At 36.7% G+C, this 22,992-nt stretch overlaps 1 pseudogene; it reads left to right on the forward strand.

Annotated features, from left to right (window-relative positions):
• Positions 1-4,496: 4,496 nt before the first annotated feature.
• Positions 4,497-22,992, forward strand: part of LOC127223007 (E3 ubiquitin-protein ligase Mdm2-like) — a 69,262-nt pseudogene continuing 50,766 nt past the window's right edge.

The raw sequence follows: 22,992 nt of genomic DNA on the forward strand, positions 1-22,992 counted from the left end.
AATACAATACCATTTTAAAAATTTTATTATGTTTACAAAAATACTTCCAAACTAACATATTAAAATTAATATACATTTGTAGATCAATCCATACTTATTTTGAGATAAATGGCAGCAATCATGGCACATGAAACATTTGTGAATCATGTTTATCTTTCATCTTTCTTAGAAGCTAATATGTATATAATAACCCATGACCTAATACTATAACACTATGTTCTACACTATGTATTTATTTGAATATTTTTTTTTCACCTACCAGAGTGGCAGTCCCATATTCTTTCAATTTCAGATTTTAGTATGATGCTTAACACTGGCTTCAGGTATTTTTAAACACAAAATTTCAGTGCCTCACTAAGAATTCAGCTAATGAAATTGATTTATTGCAACTAAATCTTGGTATTTTGAAGAGTTTACCAGGTATTTCCAACTTACAATGTAGAATTGAGAATCTCTGATGGATGACTCTTTTACTATACTAACCTTACTGCTGTTTGACCCCATTCTTTCCCTCATAGCCCAGTTGACTCTTTGATGTCACATGTATTACATCTACAACCATTATTTCTCCTTTATAACCTTACCTCCATTACCTCCATATTGTTACTTCAAAGAATCTCAGCAGAAAATTCTGCATTAAGGGAAGAATGTGGATCCAAAACTGTCTCTCTCACAGTCCAACCTGTCCCTTATTTAGCAAAGTATTAAGCATATCCTCATATGTGTGACATAGCAAGTTGGCATTTTAAACAGTGACAAGTGGAACATCTATTTTCTTAAATCTTAGAATAGTTTTTCTACATCTGTTTCTTATTTAGCACCTGTTTTATTTTTTATTGATTTATCCTGTTTAACTGCAGCAAAAATTAAAGTAAAATATTCTATCTTGATTGTATTCAAAATATAGTTGTTACCTAGACATGAATTATCAATTTGCATTTCAAACACTGTATGTCACCAAAATCTCTTGTCTGAGACATACAAGCATATAACAGTTATAATAAATCAACACATTTTCATCTCTTTTCTTTCTTTATCTGAACCCTTCCCATTTTACAACACAGATTGAGCTATGCCAGTCTCCATAATACTGTGATAGCAAGAAATCACCACTTTTTATTGCACTAATGTATCTACATATTTAGAGAATTTAGTCAACCTGACTTAATGGAAGTCTTAATGGTTAGGTTAGTATGCTGGGTAAAGGTACATAAAGTCAACTTAGAACAGAAACATTGATCATTGAGTCGATTGTTAATAGTCTCTTGGAAATTTAAATTAATTTTGTTTAAATTATGAAAATATTGTACCACAAAGAAAAATGGATCCTGGCAGAGGATTCAAGATAGTTGGTAGAAAACTAGCCTAACAAGCAACTGCGAGGTGGAGGCAGGAGGCAACTTAAGATTGATCGCAGCTGCATAGTGATGAGGCTTGTGAGCAAATCAGAACTGCCTCAACAACAACAACCAACAGTAGCAACAACAAAAATAACAAAGGAATCTTGGTGACACTTGCTTTAGTTTATATGGGTCTAACTTGGATATTGCATAATATAAATACGATTTTGAACACTTTTCTCCAAGAGATGCTCCTTTGAAGGCAAAATTCAATCAGTGAGACAAAAACTAATGCCTTTGGAGGAACATGTCTTTCCTAATTCCCTTAGACTTCTATCATGCACAGTCACCAAACAAACTCCATTATGAGAATAAATATATAGATATTGATCTAGACAAAATGGAATTAAATTCCATTCTGCTATAAAACACATAAATTTAAGACATTCACATTATAGCATTTACATATTTTGAGAAGAATGTTTGAACTTTTTATAAAGAGGGAGTTATCTAGAGCTACAAAATTATCTGTCTTGTATATTAGTATTTCCTTTTACTTTATGTTCTATATAAATCAATGTATACTGTGTACGTATATACATGCATACATTACATGTACACATATGTGTCCACATAAGTGCACACGTCTATACAAAGGTGTGGAGGCCAGAACTTAGAGCTGGGTGTCTTCCTCCATCATTTTCCTCTTTATTTATTGAGGCAGAATCTCTGACAAAGCTTTACAAATGTGCTAGGCTAATAGGCTAGCAAGCCTTGCTCTTGGGGACCCCTGTCCATGCCTCTTAAGCACTGAGATGACAGATGGGCATTCACACCTGAGCAGATTATGTGTGAATGGTGCAGCTCCAAGTTTTAGTACTCATCGTTGTACAAAGAGCACCTTTTTCCATTGAAACATCTCCAAATCCCCTATTTATTAATTTTATATATGATATGCAACATGTACACTATCATAAAGGGTTTTATAGATAAGAAGAAACATAGATTTTTAACATATACGATTGTTGGATTGGAGAGATGTTTCATCAGGTGAAGATATTTGCAGATAAGTTCAATGTTCTCTGGAAATTACATAGTAGAAAGAGAAAAATCTGCAAAATATTCTTTATCTTCACAACCGTAAAACTGATGTGTGTGACAACATACAGAAACAAATGCACACAGAGAGAAACATAAAATAATTAAATAAATTTAAAACAAATCCCATGCCGATAATGGTTAACATAATAGTTGTAGAGGTAATAATTCCCATGCTCTGTGCTAACTAATAATAATAGTAGTGAAGATATAATAGAAATAATATGGAAAATAGTGGCTAGAATAACAATTTTATATATAAACATTTAGAATCCAGAATTTATAGTTTAATCAATATTATTTGTGTTATTGTATTATTGCTAATGACATAAAGTTGTCAACAATAGACCTACACAGTATCATCCTGAAATGTGGAAACTTAATTCCCCTTTGAATAAAGTATTTCCATATTTGAGGCATATGTTTACCTGTATTCCAGGTCTCTTCATTCTAGATCAAGTATACATAGTTGACTCCCAAATATCCAGTACATTTCAAGTATTCCATTAAAACTGACATCAAGCCATCTTGCAATGATTTTCCATCATCTGGTTCAAATTTCTAAGCAACCAGCCAAGGGAGCAGGTATATATGTGTGGCTACTGACAGAGCTTAGGGTGCACAAAAAAGATAGGCACACTCTAGCATGTGAGAAAAAATTTGTATACTTGTCCAACATGAGTGTGATGTTGGAAGAGGAAAAAGAGTGGGCACTAATCTTGTTTCCATTGTAATTTTTACATTGTAAATGAGTACATGTAAATGAGTACAGTTAAGGAGTCTGAGAATAAATCACGAGAACATTCCCACATCCAGAATGTAGACAATTAATGGTACTTTGACGTGGGCATCACTGACACAAGTCTGTATTGTGACTGATTAATTTTGAGAGTCATAGGTGGAGGATAGGGAAGTGATGATGCTTTACCTGCATGGAAATCAATAGAAACTAGAACTGTGGTAATGTGACTTGTATACCTGAATTTATAGAAGAAATACTTGGTCAGATAAAATTCCAGAATTTACATTGGCTATGTAGTTCATGTTGATATTGCATGCCATAAGTGGCCTATGGCACAACTCTATATATGGGGAGTATTTGTTTTTGATATAAAACATATTTTATACTTGAAATTATTTCAGGCATTTCACATACCATAGATATTAGTAGTCTGCCACTAAATAGAAATTTCAATAAAGCAATTACACACATGCAAGAATGTATAGGGAGAGAAATTAATTGACTACTGTATTAACCTAAAGGTTTTTTTTTTTTTTTTTAAATCTGGCAATTAAAATACTTTATTACCATCACTATGTGTAGAAACATAATCTTGTTATGGACATTTATTTTTAGATATTTTATTTTGTTTAAAATATTTATTTGTAAAGTATTTATCCTCATTAAAATGCACAGACTATAGTTGTAAATACTATGTAGATACCACTGCAATGGTAGAAAGAACAGGATTGGAATTCTGCCAGTAGTCTCTAAATTCATGTGTTAAATTAACTGACTTATAGAAAAAAAGCAGTGTAACATATACAGAATTTAAAAGGATGAATGATATAAGTTCTACTTGGCGAATTACAAATGAAATATCTTCAAAGTTAAATATTGTGCTAAGCTTTCTTTGTTTTGACTAACAGCAATCATGGTAACATGAACATAGTCCCCAAATCTCAGAACCTTGGGCTTGTTGAATTATTGCCAAATATATTTTAGAATGTTTATGCCTAATTTAAGAACATAAAACTGCCCTGGGGAGAAGGAGGAAATGGGGGAAGGGGCGCGGCCCCTGAGCTGCAGTAGCCCAGAGGTGGCTGCACTCTCAGTGAGGAGCCCCTGCTGCTCCAGCACCAGAGCAAAATTGTCCCCCAGGCCCAAATCCCTGCCTCAGGGCCTCATTGCATCCCATGGAGGTCCAGCCAGAGGGAGCCATGCTGGGATGAGCAGATTGGTCCGCTGGCCAGTGGACAGGGGATACCTGGGACCTCCCTGGAGACCATAGAGCCTCTCCTGAGAGGACCTATGTTCGATCAAAACTGTTGCTTGTGAAGTTGTTAAAGTCTGTAAGTGAGCAGAAAGACATCTATACTATGAAAGAGATTATATTTTACCTTGGCCAGTATATTATGACTAAACGATTATATGATGAGAAGCAGCACATATTGTGTATTGTTCAAATGATTTTCTAGGAGATTTATTTGGAGTGCAAAGTTTCTCTGTGGAAAAACCACAGGAAAATACATACAATGATCTACAGAAACTTGGTGGTCGTAAGTCAGCAAGAGTCTTCAGACTCGTTCACATCAGTGAGCAAGAGCAGATGTCAGCCTGAAGGTTGCAGTGAACAGAAAGACCCTGCACAAGAGCCACAAGAAGAGATGCCTTGTTTAGATTTAGTTTCTAGACCATATACCTCATCTAGAAGGAGAACAATTAGGGAGACAGAAGGAAAGGCAGATGAGCTGTCTGGTGATCGACAGAGGAAGTACCCCAGATCCCTTTCCTTTGAGGAAAGCCTGGCTTTGTGTGTGTTAAGAGAGATATGCTGTAAAAGAGGCAGCAGCAACGAGTACACAGAGACCCCCCTCAAATCAGGCTCTTGATGATTGTGTAAGTGAATACTAGGGTGATTGGTTGGATCAGGTTTCGGTGTCTGATCAGTTCAGTGTAGAATTTGAAGTTGAGCTCTTGACTTGGAAGATTACAACCAGAGTGAAGGAGGGCAGGAGGATGAGGTCTATCGAGTCACAAGGTTTCAATCAGGAAAAAAATGATGTGGACTCCTTTGAAGGAGAGCCTGAAATCGCCTTAGCTGACTATTGGAAATGTACCTCCTGTAATGAAATGAATCCTCTCCTTCCACCCGACTGCAACAGATGTTGGAACTTTAGTGAGAACTGCCCTCCCGAAGATAAAGGAAACATCTTGCGAAGAAGCCAAACTGGAGACAGAAGACTTAGATGTGCCTGATGGGATTAAAACTACAATGAATGATTCTAAGGAGTCCTGCAAGGAGGAAAATGACAATACAATAAAGAAATATATACCTCCCAGTCACAAGAGAGGACTATTCCCTGTAAGGAGTATGGTTTTTCCACCTGCCTCTGGTCTCACCAATTAACACACAGAGACTCTGTATTTGATATAATTCTGTTGGCCCGTTATTTGTTTCTTATTGTCTAGCTCTGTCTTAATTATTAACACATTTCTGCTGATCTATGTATTTCTCTTACTGGGGAACAGGCAGGCATTCTGCTTTCTCCACACTCTCCATCTTGGCTCCTCTTTCCTACTTCCTCTTTCCTCCTAGTCTCCTAGTCCTTCCTATCTTGCTTTCCTATTGGCCAACAGTGCTTTATTCATTAACCAGTATGAGAAACATATACAGATTGACATCTCCCATCATCTCCTCTTTTCTGTCTAAAAAAAAAAAGGAGGGTTTTAACTTTAGTATAGCAAAATATATCACATAATAGTTATCAAATAAGAATCATAGTTAACATTATTTAGTCCATTAACATTTAGTAAAATTTAAATATAATATTTCAACATCTACCCTATCTTTGTGAGTCTGAAGTACTATATGTAACTTATCTTTAAGCCTAACTAAGGAAAAGTATAACCATAACTATTTGTCTTCAACTCATTCAAAGACCACAGAAGGATAGTATATTAACTCTAGAAATGACAGAGACAACTTACTGCCTGGCCTGTCACCTGAAGTTCTTCTGTAATCTTCCATCTTCAGCCCATAGGCCACAGTGTGTCTGTCAGACTCTTTAGCAAAGCAGGAAACTTTAAACTGTCTTCTTGTATTGGCAGTTTGTCAGTCACTTTTCTTTGTGTCCTGCAGACTGTCTGGTAGACTCTTCCATGAAGCAGGAACTCTGTAGCAATGTCCATTTTGAATCAGGAGTCACTTTTCTGTGGGTCCTGCATGTCCAGATTATACGTCACAAAGTCAAACAGTCCAGACAAGAGCAGTATCTTGTCCAAATGGCTAGTCTTGCTATATTGAAAGCTAACTCCATAATGTGTTTCTTTAATGTACATCTTCCTTTCTGATGTAGGTGGTGTGGCCAGGATATATGTCTCACTGTCACAAAAAACCCTAAACCATTTAAAATGCCATATTCTGTAGGTCTTTGAAAGGTTTGAAGAATGCCTATCTATCTCAAATACATCTCTGTGTGTCTTGAAACCCTAATTAACTTAACTCTAAGCTTTGACTATCATAGGTAATTATCTATAATCTGTACTACATTATACATTACATTTCTAAGTGAGCTATAAAAACACAATACCTAAACAAGAGGAGAAATATACATATCACAAAATTGACCTTACATTTGTATCAATAAATGAAAATTCATTCCAAAACAAAGTATTCATATCTATACCATAATTCCCTTTTTACCTTTAAAAAGATATTGGTTGTGATCATTAAACATTTATATTCAAGCCCATTAAAATGAAAACAAACATTTATAAACAATATTTGGGAATTTGGGCGTTGTTCTTTCCAAACTACTTTCTGCTGGTAGGGGGCGCTATTATGGGGGAGCCTAAGAAGACACAGAAATCCTGGCTGTAGTCTGCAAGGCTGCTTTGTTCAGCTGTTTTGAATGTAAGATCACCTGGTCCTCTGCTTCAGGGGATCTGGCTTGATCAAACCACATTAGTCTGGAAGGAATCCACAGCTTTTCATTTTCTGTGGAAACAAAATTAGAAATCCGTTTCCCCAATAACTTGTCCTTGAACTTAAATTTTGGAGTCAAAGTATTTTTAAAATATATAAATTGAATTAATTCAGCAGCATTTGTTTTAACAAATTGTTTCCTCAGCAGTCAAACAATACAAAGACAATATAATACCATACAGTATCCAGATTCTCTCCATCTTTACAGCTTTTTTATTATTCTGTTTTTTATCTATTTTTTGAGACAGGGTTTCTCTGTGTAACTCTTATCTGTCCTGGAATTTACTCTGCATACCAGGTTTACTTTGCAAATCACAGAGATCTGCTTGCCTCTGTCTCCTGAGTGCAGGGAGTAAAGGTGTGTGCCACAATACCCAGTTCCTCTTTGTCTTTTTAAAACCATTTTATTTTTTTTTCCATGCCTACGTATATTTTAAAACACACGTAAACCTTTAGAGGTTTTTCTTAATATGAATCTGTCTTTACTGTAAATCTTTATCTTTGTCTGGACACAAGTCTTTATCTGTTAAACAACAACATTACTAAAATGAAAGTCATAGCTGTGTCAGCCATGGTTTACCAAAGATGGCGGCTGGTACATTTACTGCCAGCAATGAAAGCTGTGGTCACTGTCCTGTTCAACGCTGCCATCCAGCAGGCATGCTGCCAGGTTGGAGATGTGGTCACTGCCATCGCCAACTCTCATACACACCAATAAATTGTTAGCAGTGCTATTTTAAAGCCATGCGTTTTTTTTTTTTTTTTTTTTTTTTTTTTGCCTCTTATGCTGAGTCAGGAATCTTCCCTTAAAGGAGCTGCACAATCCTGCTTGTCTCTTGCAAGAGAAAAATGCTGCTACCAAGAAACCTTGTTTTTCTCTGTTCTTTTGTTTCTAAAACCCTTTTTAAAGCTTTTGTTAAATTTTACGTGGAAGTTCTTATTAGCCACGTGGGCGCCATTTGTAAGGAGTATGTTTTTTCTGCCTGCCCGCCTGATCTTGTCCCGCTGCCACTCCAGCCCCAAATAACTCACTGAGACTCTCTATTTGATATAATTCTTTTGGCCTGTTACTTGTTTCTTATCGGCTAGCTCTGTCTTAATTATTAACCTATTTCTATGTATATCCACGTGATTTTACCAACGAGATGTGGCTGGTGGTTCTACCTTCTCCAGACTCTCCATCTTGACTCCTTTCCTTCTCCCTCTTTCTTCCTTGTCTCCTAGTCCTGCCTATCTTGCTTTCCTATTGGCCAACAGTGCTTTATTCATTAACCAGTATGAGAAACACATATACATAATGGCATCTCCCATCAATTCCCAGCAGTCAACTTCCAGCAGCATAGTTCATAGCAGCCAAGAGGATGTCAAAGACTGGGAAAAGGGAGAGACTCCAGACAAGGAAGACAATGTGTAATCTGGGTTCTCTCTTAATGCCATTGAACCATATGTGATTCTTCCAAGGGCTGCCTTAAAACGGTTGCATTGTTCATGACAAAACGGGATATCTCATGTCATGTTTTCCATGTGCAATGAAGAAAAAAAAAATCTCATATCCAAGGAGAACAGTGAGGAGTGAGTCTTCAGCTTTGGCACTCTGTAACCCAAACCTTGGGGAATACTAGTCTCTAAATATTTAGGTGTGGTATAATACATTATTTATTTGTGAATGTGATGGCTTTTTAATTATTAAAAAAAATAACATAAAACTTACTGTCATCAAAGTCCTGATATTATGAGACTTAATGAAATGATTCCTAATGATGTTCTGTTATAGTTATAGATCAGTGACTAGCCTTATTATCATTGGAGAAGCATCCTCCAGTGGCTGATGGGAGTGGATGTAGAGACCCACAGCTAAACATTTAGTGTACAGAGAGCCCAGGATGGAGGTATCCATTGGGTCCCTCCCCTTGGAATTCAGGGAACCAATGTAAGAGGCAGATCAGGAATTATGTATTATGTAAGGCAGAGAGTTTGAAAAGCACAACTTACAGAATTAACTAAGCAGGGTTCATGGAGCCTAACACAGACTGAAATAGCAATGCATAATATGTGTGAGGTTCTCTGTGTATGTGTTATAGTTGTTGGCTTGCTGTTTTGTTGGGAGTCCTGAGAGTGGAAGTGAGGTGTCCTTTGCTGCTCTTGGGACCTTTTTCGTCCTACTGGGTTGCCTCACCAAGGCTTGATAGGAGGGTTTGTACTTGCTTTCATCATACCTTATTGGGCTGTGTCAGGTTCATGCCCTTGGAAGTCCTGCTCTTTTTAGGGGGCAAGGGTCAGACATGTAGTGGATTGGCAGGGACATAATCTGAGGGAGAAGGAAATTGGTGGGGATTGGGAAGAGTGGAGGGAGGGAAAGATGTAGTTGGGCTGCATTATATGAGAGGTGAAAATAAAATAAAATAATTGAAAAGAATGTTAGCAGCCTGTAAGCTACACTGCCATGGTAAAGTCCCTTCAGACTCAGTCACTGCTCATTGCTCATTGCCTGACATGTAGATGGCAACCTAGTAGGAGGTTTCATGCCTTCAAACCCAGAACCAAACAGGAAAACACTATCTCATGGCCTGTAAACTTTTGTCCCTTCTTGAATATTGTAAAATGCCTCTGCTAAAAGAAGAAAGATGCTCTAAACAAAAACTGAAGAAACAACAACAACAACAAAAAAAAAAAACTTGACAAACTTGCTACACATGTGCAAATCATAACATAAAAATAAAAACAATATGAAGAATCAAGACAACGTGTCTAATTTAAAAATTAATGACAACATAACAATGGCCTGTAGTGAAAACTGCATAGAAGAACTTTCGAAAAGTGTGGTTGTTTTCAAGTTTTCAATTGTAACTTTTTCCAGATTATTCAAAGAAGACTTGAGTATATTTTAAGAGGACTAATATAAAACAATGAATGAGAAAGGGAATTAAATCCAAGTTAAAATTAGAATTAAACAAAGAAATGTAATTGCTGGAGAGAAGTCAAGGTGAAATTGGCTAGAAATGAAAATCTCAATGAGCCTAAAATAAATCAGTGGAAAACCTCATCAGTGGACTAAATCATCTGATTACCTATATTGAAAGAGTAAGAGCAGCTCTCTGATTCTGTTGAAAATCAAGGATGTTTTTAGAAAAATGCATGAACATGACATGAAATACCCGTGAGATACCAGGGGAGGGGAGACTGTCATATGATAGATATAGAAGAAGGAGAACAACATACCAAAAGCATAAAACATATTTACAATAAAATCATAGAATAAATGTTTGCAAACCTAGAAGAATAGACTATCCAATTACAGAAGATGAATGGAACATCAAAGAGATAGTGCTAGAATAAATACTCCTCATGACATAATAACAATATTAAACATTAAGATTAAACAGAAGGTATTGAAAAACACAAGAGAAAAAATAAGTTAATTATATGTGTGAGATAACCTGAGTAAAAACTAATTATTTGAGCAAAGTTTAAATACACAAAGGCCAGATGTATTTCAAGCTTTGAAATACCACAACTATTACCCTAGACTATTATACCCAGAAGAATCATGTATTAAAAATGAAGAGTAAGTTCAAACTTTTCATGACACAAAAAAATTTTTAACCACTAAACCATCTCTGTGGAGGAGAGTTGTAGTGCCTGCCCCACAATGTGTTCCACTAATCAGGCTAAAGTCTACAGATTTAAATAAAAGACAAGACAGCAGGTCATTAATGCAACAGGAATGTTGGAATTCTAAATGCCAAATTCCATTAATTCAGGGGAAGGAGCAGGCTTATATACTGACTCACAGAACAGTGGAAAATAATCAAGGGTCAAGCATGCAAGTTCATGTGCTAAGTTCCTCCCCAGGAAATATTTGTTATCAAAAACAAGAAAAGAATTAAGAACTACTCTGGTGCAAGATTTTCCAATTAAAACTGCAGAATGTTTTGGCCAACAGCTCAGGCTTGCTCAAGGTGGCTTGGGAGTCCATGAAGGGCCCAACATATCCCCCTTTCTTTTAATATAAAGTAACACTTGTCTTAGGTAGCAGAGGATGTCAGCATAATTCTCTACCCATCATCAGAGAGGTTATCCAGGCCTGTAACCTTCCTGTCTATGGTTGGATATTTGCCCCCTTCTGCCTTATCTGTCTCTGGTGATTATTTTGTCTGTAAGTTCAGCCATACTTGGGAAGAGGCATTCTCTTCAACTAAAGACAGTAGAATCTGCCTTGTTTGAAAGTTGGACTTTCACAGCCTAATGCTGTGGCATCATAGGCAGATCAGGCAGATAGCACCAAGGGCAAGAGCTATGAGCCTCATGAGTTGAAATCATTCTCTAATTAATCTGCCAGTGAGTTGAAATCCTTGTAAAAGGTCCTCTGCACTGGCAGGTGGTGGTACTTGGGTTTCAATGATGTTAATGATCTGCATGGCTAAAGCATGTGTATAACTTAAAAACTGATAACTACAGGCCCCTTGGAGAAACCTAACTACAACTGATACATTCTTAATTTTAGCAGGGGTAACACAGATACGTGTGAATGAAGGAGAAGAAGAAGCTATTTGGGCCTTCCACAATAAATCCAATTGTTTCTGTAGGAGGCTAGTTTGTAGATTTAGTTTTAAAATGCCAATTTGTACTAGATAATCAAATGTTTTTTGGGTGGCTAAGGCTTTAGCCACTGTGCTTGCAGTATCTACACATTAGGAAAAGGCTATGCTTGAAAGTGTTACTGCAGTGGCAAGATATCAATTGCAATAATAATCACGGCTGCGATCCTGAATTCTTTTTTTCCTCTATGCCATATAAGTTGGTCATCTGTAGAGGAGGTCTCTATCACTCCAGGTACGAGAACCACGACAGCTGTTGTTTCACACATCCAGCAGCTAACCAGTTGGCAGACCTGCTGAGAACAATTGAGAGTTCCTCCAAAATTAGTAGCATAAGTTATAAAGAAATTTAGGGAGCCAGAACACAAGTGCCTGAAATGAAGCAGAAAATTCTTATCCTTTGGACCGAAGTGCAATTTTATAACTACTTTACTCAAACTATAGTTAGTGGTCAGGAAAAAGAGCCATACTTGTGAGCATCTGAGAACCTTCTGAGAAAAGGTAATAGCTAGCACCTAGCCCCTACTCAGTATGGCTCTACAGAGCTGCATCCAATCACTAGTGGTGCAATTTAACACTGCAAAAGACTCAAAAAATTCCGGAGTGAAAGGAGCATGGGGTCCATAAGCAGTGACAGTCTCCTTAAGTTGTTTTATGTCTTTGGAATTTCATGGGTTGTGCTCCCTAACCCTGTTACTCTGAGGATCCACTGTCTCAATCACAGGGAAAGCTTGTTTTTCCTTTCCTAATGTTTCTACTTTGGCTGTTAAATCTTTGACCTCCTCCTCTGTCCCTCAAGGTGCAGAGGCCCTACTAAAGGGATCACAAGAAAAGGGGTTGTGCCACAGTGAACAGCATTTGTGCTCATCAGCTTCAGCAATTCTTTGTTTTAACTGTTCAATTTCTGCTTCCAAAGTATCTTCTTCATCAGTTATGATAAAATTATCATCACCTAGTTGGGATCCCTCTTATTCCCAGATAGACTTTACAGATTCTAAATCTTGTACTTCCTCCAAGTACTATTCATCCCTGCCATTTGTTCTTTTACTTTGAAATTGTTGCTCAGGAGTGCATCTTTAACTAGACATGAAAGGGAAATTATCAGGCTTTTATTCTTTAAAAGCCTTTTTGAGATATCCTTTTACCTGTTCCCTATCAGGGGTGTTTAAGCCTCTGGAGTGTATAAACCAAGGACTATGTTTTTCTAATATGGCAATGAATGTTTTAGCTGTCTTAATTTTAATCCAGGTACCCTGTCTTTTCAATAGGGCCACTAATTGCCCACTGAGAGTTTCCTTAGAGTTACTGGCACTCATCCTTCAATTCACCCTCATTTACTTACTATGCCTTCTGGCCTCTGAAGGAGATCTCTTAGGAGATCCTTTCTTCCCAATCCTAGTGGGACCTCCACTTGTAGTGCCTGCCCTACAATCTGTTCCACTAATTGGGCTAAGGCCTAGAGATTTAAATAAAAGACAAGATAGCAGGTCTTTTGTGCAACAGGAATATCGGAATGCCAAATGCTGTTTATTGAGGGGAAGGAGCAGGCTTATATACTGACTCACAGCACAGTAGAAAACAATCAAGGGTCAAGTGTGCAAGTTCTCAGGCTAAGTTCCTCCCCAGAGAATGTGTGTTAGCAAATCAAGAAGAGTACCAAGTACTACTCTGTTACAAGATGGTCCAGCTAAAACTGCAAAATGTTCCAGCCAACAGCTCAGGCTTGCTCAACATGCCTCAGGGGTCCATGGAGAGTCCTATAGACAGTGAGAGAAATACTTTAATCAAATGAATAGGGTATAGGGAATAAATAAACAATACTAAGATAGTCAAAATAGGGATGTGGAAAACACTCTAAATAATGCAAATTAATATTTATTTTTCAATAATAACTCTGAATATTAATGTTCTAAATTGTTCCGCAAAAACACAAACTAGCCAATTGGATTAAGACCAGATCCATCTTTCCTTGTCCCTAAGGATCACATCTTGCTAACAGTGGCAAACATCAAGTTCAGTTACATGGATGAGAAACTTGTTTCAAACATTCTAAACTAGGAATCAAGCAGAAAGAGCTACTTTAAGAAGGAAGAAAATATATTTCAAATCAAAGCCAGTCTAAATAGATAAAAAAGGTCATTTAATACTCATTAAGAAAATATTATACCAAGAGGAATCCACCATTCTAAATGCACAGCACCAAACACAGGTGCTGTCAATTACATAAAATAAGAAATACTAAATCTTTTTTTTTTTTTGGATTTTTTTATTTAATTTTATATAACAAATTCCAATTAAATGAAAACAAATATTTATACAAAATATTTGGGAATTTGGGCGTCGTTCTTTCCAAACTACTTCCTGCTGGTAAGGGGCACTGTCTTGGGGGATTCGAAGATTCAGATATCCTGGCTTTAGTCTGTAGGGCTGTTTTGTCCAGCTGTTTTGAATGTAGGATCAGCTTGTACTCTGTTTCAGGCTGTCTGGCATGATCAAACCACAATAGTCTGGAAGGAATCCACATCTTTTCATTTTCTGTGGAAACAAAAATAGAAATCCTTTTCTCCAGTAACTTGTCCTTGAACATAAATTTTGGAGTCAAAGCATTTTCTTTAATTTAATTTATTATTTTACATGTTGATCCCAGTTCCCTCTCCCTCCCTCCCTCCCTCCCCCAGCCCTCCTTCCCTCCTTCCCTCCCTCCTTCCCTCCTTTTTACCCTCTCTGCCCTCACACATGCACTCTAAACACCCTCCCCTCCCATCCCCCCACCCCAATTCTTCACGGACCTTGAAAGGATAATAATCAACTTTATATGGAAAAACAAAAGACCCAGGATAGCCAAAACAACCCTATACAATAAAAGAACTTCAGGAGACATCACCATTCCTGACTTTAAGCTCTACTACAGAGCTATAGTTCTGAAAACAGCCTGGTATTGGCATAAAAATAGACAGGTAGACCAATGGTATTGAATTGAAAATCCTGATATTAATCCACGCACCTATAAACACCTGATTTTCCACAAAACAGCTAAAATTATACAATGGGGCAAGGACAGCATCTTCAACAAATGTTGCTGGCACAATTGGATGAGGGTGTGTAGAAGACTGCAGATAGACGCATGTCTGTTGCCATGCACAAAACTCAAGTCCAAATGGATCAAAGACCTCAACATCAATCCAGCCACATTGAACCTCTTAGAAGAGAAAGTAGGAGGTACCCTTGAACAAATTGGTATAGGAGACCGCTTCTTGAACATAACTCCAGGGGCACAGACACTGAGAGAAACAATTAATAAATGGGACCTCTTCAAAACTTAGAAGCTTCTGTAAGGCAAAGGACACAGTCGACAAGACCAAACGGCAGCCCACAGACTGGGAAAAGATTTTCACCAATCCTATATCCGACAAAGGGCTGATCTCCAAAATACACAAAGAACTCGGGAAACTAGTCAACAAAACACCAAATAACACTATTAAAAAATGGGGTACAGAACTGAAGAAAGAATTGTCAATGGAGGAAATCAAAAAGGCTGAAAGACACTTAAGAAATTGCTCCACATCCTTAGCTATCAGGGAAATGCAAATCAAAACAACTTTGAGATACCATCTTACCACTGCCAGAATGGCTAAAATTAGAAACACCAGTGATGACTTATGTTGGAGAGGATGTGGAGAAATTGGAACACTCCTCCACTGCTGGTGGTAGTGCAAACTCATACAGCCATTTTGGAGATCAGTATGGCGGTTCCTCAGGAAAATGGGAATTAGTTTACCACAGGACCCTGCAATCCCCCTCTTAGGCATATACCCAAAGGATTCACATCAATGCAACAAAGACATCTGTTCAACTATGTTCATAGCAGCACTATTTGTAATAGCAAGAACCTGGAAGCAACCTAGATGCCCCTCAATTGAAGAATGGTTAATGAAGATGTGGCACATCTACACAATGGAATACTACTCTGTAGAAAAAAATAATGGTATCTTGAAATTCGCAGGCAAGTGGATGGCACTTGAAGAAACCATCCTGAATGAGGTAACCCAGTCACAAAAAGAGGAACACAGTATGTACTCACTTATATGGGGATTTTAGACCTAGATCAAATGATCACCGGCCTATAATTCACATCACCAGACAAACTAGGATACAAGGTGTATTCTAAGAGATTCATATAAAGTCCCTCACAGAACTGGGGAGGGACAAGTCCCCCAGAGCTCAGGTAAAGTGGGGGAGGACAGCTAATGGAGAGAGAAGTAGGAGAAAATGAGGGGGAGGAGAGGAAGGCATGTGCAACTAGGAGGATTGAGCCTGGTTAGGAATGGAAGATAGGAAAGAGAAAGAGAGAGACAGAGAGAGAGAACATAAAAGAGGTAGACAACATTGGTTTGAGGATAAAGTTGAACACAAAGAAAGGTTGAGAGAACTACAAGACTGCTCCCAACTAACAATTTGAGCTTCCGTGGAAAGGCTATCCTACATGCCCTTCCCGGAGAGTGAGATCAACAACTAACTTCTCCATGGAGCCCTCAACTAATGCCTGTTGAAAATAGGAGCAAACACCCATACATAAACACTGAGTTGAACTAGAACCCAGAAGCAGATGGAGAGGACAAGACCATGCAGCAGAAGCACATAGAGACAGCTTACCTGAACAAGGAGGAGCTAAATGCCACTAGACTGATAGCTGGGAAGCCAGCATGGGACTGACTTGGGCCCCCCTGAATATGGGTCTCAGCCAGAAGGACTGAGCAGTCTAATAGACCTCAGACAGTGGTGTCAGGATGTATCCCTGGTGCACAAAATTGACTTTGCAAACATATCCCCCATGGAGGGATAACTGCCTTAATCTAGAGACAGGAGAGAAGCCCTAGTCCCTACTTCACAGGACCTGTCAGATCTACATGACCTCACCTGGATGGCATTCCCCTACATAAGAAATACTAAATCTAAAGCCAACAATTATCCAAACTCTGCTATAATTTGTGACTTCAATGCCTCACTTTCACCACAAGTCAGGTTATCTGAACAATTCCTAAACAGGTAGATGGAGTTAAATGATATCATAAAGTGAATTAACCTAATAGATATCTAAAATATATTCCACAAAAGTAGTAGAGAATACATTTTCTTCTGAGCCTATAGGATACCCCTTCAAAATTAATCACACATTAGTGTACAAAACAAGTCCCAATAATATAGTGAAACTGAAATAATGTCCTGTATTCAGTGTTACTACACTGTAGAAAAGCTACATATCAACAAAAGCTGAAGCTAGGGAAAGCACAATAATTCATGGACACTAAACAGTACACTATAGAATAATTACTGAAAACCAACAAGTAGATAAAATATTTCTAGAATTGAATAAAAGTAAAAATATGACACAAAATAGTCTATGTTATATAATAAAGGTATGGCAGACCACAGTGACATTAATTGTAAGTGGAGAAAAACACATTCTCGCTAATATAAAGAATAATACAAGGGTGTTTACTCTCTCCACTATCATTCAATACAGTGTTTGAAGTTTTACATAGTATGAAATGGTAAGACAAGGAAACAAAATGGATAAAAGCAGAAAATCAGAAGGTCAAAGCATACTAATAATATCAGATTATATAATTATATAAAAATAAGACCTACTCATGCAATCAGATTTGTGAATACCACAACTATCATCACAGAGACTTTATCCAGTAATTGATGGAATCAGATGCAGAGATCCACAACCAAATACCAGGCCAGCTTCAGGAATACAGTTCAAAGATGGAGGAAGGAATATATGAGTAAAGGAGGTCAACATCATGATGGAGAATTCTACAGAGACAGCTGAACCAATCTTGTGGAAATTCATGAACCCTAGACCAATAGCTGTGGAGACTTCATATGACAAAACTAGGCCTTCTTTAATCTAGTGATGTACATAAGGTAGTACATTCTCTGTGATGGGATGCAATGGATAGCCTTAATGCATAGGGCAGGGGCTTGATCCTGCCCTGCCAACATATTATGAGAGACTTTTTTGACTCCTCATGAAAGAACATAACTTTGAGGAGGATTGGACTGGATGTGGCCTGATAGGGAGGCATAAAGGAGCAGGAAGAGGTGTGGGATGTGGAGAAATTTGGTTTAAATGTAAAACAAAATTTAAAAGAATAAATTATAAAAAAGAGACCCTAAAATTTTCATCAAAAACTTCTAGAAATAAGAAACACTTTCTTCAAAGTAGTAAGATATAAAATCAACAGACACACAAAATCAATAGCCTTTCTATTAATCAATGATAAACTTACTGTAAAAGAAATTAGAGGGAAAAATCTCATTCCCATTATCTATAAAAACAAGTAAAATACTTGGGAATAAATCAAACCAAGGAAAATAATCTGTCATGAATCATTAAGAAAATCAATGAGGAATTAAAAGATGGCATGAGATAATGGAAATATTTCTGATTCAAATGTAGTTCACAGATTAGAAAAAAATTAATGATATGAAAATTGCCATCCTATCAAAAGCAAACTACAGATTCAATGTAATCCCAATAAAAATACTTGGCCCTTTCTTCAGAAACAGAGTAAACAATCTCAAAATTTAAATACATGAACAAAAACTAAGATAAGCTCAATAGTCATTAATAATAATGATAATAATAATAATAATAAAACAATACTACAGGAGTTATAATCATACTTGATTTCAGTTTATACAATAACCCATAATTATAACAAAATTACAAGAATAATAGTTACATAGATATATATAATACAGTGAAATCTCCAAATGAAATTCCATGCAGCTACATCTATTTGATGCTTTAATCTTGCAACCCAAGTAATAAATGTAACAACTGGGGATAGTAGAATATATGTGTTATATATAAGGATAGAATGAGTAAAATGAGGAAGGAAGGCAGGTCAGATGGTAAAAGTATAAACAAACATAGAACTAACTGAGATAAAATATATTGGTAATCATTAACAAAATTGACTTGACTTCATATGTTTTACAAAAAAGTAAAGGGATTGTTAATATTGAAAATATACTTAGTTGAGAAGCAAAACAGAGAGAGCAGGGCTGGATAGGATGTTACCTCAATAATCACTGAAATATATTGGAACCATGAATTGAATGATAGTGAAAAAAAATGAAAATTAGTGACTTGTGCTTGGCAAAATGCATATGATCACAAACATTTTGGGAAAAAAGCATGTAAAACTGAGTGGTATCTAAATGAGAGAGTTATCTTAGCATATTTGCTCATCATGTGCAAGCCTCATGGTTTTTAGCACCATAAGCACACTATAGATTGGGGAAAGTCTAGCCCATGAGCTAATCTTAAGAAAAACTTTGGAGCCCCAAGTGTTATTTACAGGGAGGTATTGATAATATACACACATGGCATGACCTGTCTGAAACATGTATTGGAAATGCAAATGTTGTGAGATAAAGATGGGAAAATTTGGTTGTGTATATGATTTGGTAGTTCATCCAAAACTTGTAAATGGCATAGCTATGGAAAATGATGAACTCATCAGGAGCCAGCACAAAATGAAACCAGAATGTCTGATGAATACAGCAAGTAAATGAAGAGGGGTTAGGAAAAAGCCCTAAGAACAAAAAGGAATATGGATTTCATAGAGCAGAGTTATACTATTTCTGCAAAATAAGGAATTGTTAATTATGTTCAGCTATCATGCAAATGAAGATTTAAAACTGAGCATAGGATTAAACACCAAGGAGATTATTTCTGACTTATATATAATGATGGAGAAAGCATTTGATTAATGTGAATTCAAAACAGATTAGAAGGGAGAATGCCTTTGTAAGGAAAGTAAATAATGGATGTGCTTCATAAAGGAGCTGATTTTCTTTAATGTAGAAGAAATTAAATGTTTGAATGTAGATTTATGAATGTATGGTTACAATAATGAGTAAAGTTGCCTTAAATATTATAAATCTTAAATATAGGATAGAATTATGTGAAACTAGTAAAGTAGGTATCTAGAAACAAGTTCTAGAAATGTTGGAAAAAGTTATAATAAGCATGCTTTATCTGGAAACCACAACAAATGGTAATATAAGCATACATGTCAAGGATGAACATGGATCCAATACCTAAGCCTTTCAAGGGATTACAGTTAAAGTCTGTGCAAAGCTTCATTAGGCAAATAGATAAAGAATGAGCAGTGGTCTGTGGAATCTGGTGATGAGAGTAAGGACCCATGTGGTTCAGGATTGAGACAACAATCCACATAAATTAAGTACACAGTCCTAAGGGGTGAAGAACTGAGCAATATTTAATGACTTAAGTAAGTATAGAAGTAAATGGGACTTTAGTTCTGAAAGCAATGCCAAGAATGAGGGTAATATACTTCATAGAATTGGTAACAGAAAGTTTATAGCTGAATAGAGGCCACTAAACAGTATCTTCATTCTGACACACTTGGAGTTTGAAATTCCCCCCTAGTACATCTACATGGCAATATCACCCACTCAAAACATGTTGAGATAAAGACAGGGGAAGTGACACTATGAGGAAAATCTGCCAGCTACTGAAATAAAATTATGCCACAGACATATCCTAAATATTATATTGGGTTTGAAACCATAAATAGGGAAATGTGCTTAGAAAGTTATTTAAAATATTTGCTTATATTAAAATATGAAAATGGTAGTGTAGTATAAAGGAATACACATATAGAAGACAGGAGTGATAGTGATAAAGAATGAAATGAGGAAGATTTATATATATCTAGGTCTCATGTCCCACTGGCTTTTAAAAATCATCTTTTCAGAAAACAGACAAGATCTCAGGTTTTTATGACAAGGTTCTCCAGAAATAAAGGAATAAAATAGCTAGAACTATATACCCACTAACAATGTAGTATCTGAGCTCTAACCCCTTTTTGTTGACTCAATTATTTTTACTCAAAATCCCTTCATGATTTGCAGCAGAGGCCAAAGCATCTTTTTGTTCAAACCTGTCTTGCCCCTTCCTAATTTCTACTGTATATGACAAGATTCTTCTGTATGTGATATCCTAGCTAGCTTCTTCATATTTCATGTGAAATCAACACTGTGGAAAATAGATCTATGTCAGTTGTCTCCATTAAAATACCATTATTACTTTATTACATAATATGCTATTTTTTCTTTTTTTAAGTTACTGATTTTTTCTTAAAGCAGATTTAAATTGTATACTAGTGAAACAGATTTCCAATGTTCAGGAATCTTTGACATCTTGAATTCTTCCTTCATTTTCTTCTTCTCTCCTCTCCTTCCCTCCTTCCCTCACTCCCTTCTGCCCTTCCTTCATTCATTCCTTCCTTCCTTCCTTCCTTTAATCCTTCTTTTTTATTGAAAATAGATTCTTCTCTCATACAATACATCCAGATCAGTTTCCCTTTCCCTGCACTCCTGCAAGCCCTACCCCATCTCTCTTCTCCTACAGATATACTTTTCTGTTTCCTGCTCAGGAAAGAATCTATCTCCAAGAGACTTCAGTAAAATAGGGCAAATCTGGATACATTTAGACAAGGGTAAAACTCTCATATCAAGGCTGTAAAAGGTAACCCAAGAGAAGGAAAATAGTCCCCAAAACAGGAAAAAAGTTCAGTGATACCCTTAATCCCACTGATGTAGTTCTACAAAACACCAAGCTAATAGTCACAACATATTCAAAGAGGACCTGATACACTCCCCCTGTACCCCATACACCCCCATGTACCCACATGTACCCCCATGCAATCTCAGTGAGCTCGAGCAAACCCTGTGTGGTTGATTTAGTGGTCCATATTCTCCTAATGCCCTCTATACCTTATTCCTACAGTCTTTTCTCTCTTTCTTCTTCAGGAATTTCTGACCTTCAAGAGGAAGCACTTATTCAGGAATATATTATTTATGATTTATTAAAGCTTGCCTGAGAATTCAGAAAGCAAAGTCAGTCTCAGGCTATGGAGATTAGGCAGTGGTGACACACCTTTAATCCCATCAGGTAGAAGGAGGTAGTGGTATATACCTTTAATTCTAGGACTCAGGATCTCTGTGAGTCCAAAGGCACATAGATCTATACAAGAGTGAATCAATCTAAAAAGAATTATAGCTCACACCTTTAATCCTAATATTAAGGAAGTATATAAGACAGGAGCAAGGTCTCAGAGAGCCATTCGTTCTCCAGCCACATTGAGGAGAGGCAACAGTTTAAGACTTGGTGAAGAGCTCATATGTGGATCAATGCTTTCTGACTGAGCTGAGAGCTAGTGGCCTGCTGCTTTGCTTTTCTGATATTCAGGGTGAATTTTGAATCTCAAATATCAGTATCTGAGTCTTTTAGTTTTTATGTTACAGAACTGATGGAGACCTCTAATTAAACTCTCCCTTTAACGTCTGTCTTCAGGTGGTTTCTAAAGTATGTTTTTTTTCATGATCTGAGTATTTTAACAACTTGTACAACTTAGTTTGTTCCTTTTCTTACAATATGACACTAGCACATCCAGAAATACCTCAGTAGATCTGCACGTAATCATTACCTAAACATCACAGATATCAAACTATTTTCTCATTACAATAACTATAACTACAGCAGCATGCCTAGTTTTTCCAGATGCTTTTCTCTTCGATTACATCATACCATATGTGTGTAATTATACAAACCCTCAAGAATAATATGAAACTCAAAGTACACACATCTTACATATTGCAGTGAGGATTCACAAGACATGTAATACACACTGATATACTGCAGAGCCAAGTCTTTCAGCTGTATAGACTTATTCTTCAAGCTTCTTCGTATATTGCATGCTATTTAGGAGTGGTCACTGTGATAGGAATGTGATTGATCTATACTAGCTAAGTACTTGCTGGTTTATTCCAAGCCAAGTGTCTGGTGATGCACCCTACTAAATGAACAGCACAATTAGACATTCAAATTCAAATGAGTTATGTCCTGTGATGACTAACAATTTTAGGAGTGGTTTACTTATTAAATGGTATTTGTTTATAAAAATATGGCTATGGAAAGTCATTAGACATCTGTAATTGGATGAACACAGGATTTCATATTAATGGCTAATTTCCCATTGCTTGTATAATTTTATTGGACTCCAAAACATTAAGCAAGATATTTATACATATTAAATTCCCATTTACATTTGGTCTCCTAAAATATACTACATGAGAGCATTTGGCTACCATCTGTACAATAGTTTGTTGAATGCTGAAAGCACAAGTAAATATTGGTAT

This window comes from Phodopus roborovskii, unplaced genomic scaffold, assembly GCF_943737965.1.
Source record: "Phodopus roborovskii unplaced genomic scaffold, PHOROB, whole genome shotgun sequence".
Classification (NCBI taxonomy): Eukaryota; Metazoa; Chordata; class Mammalia; order Rodentia; family Cricetidae; genus Phodopus; species Phodopus roborovskii.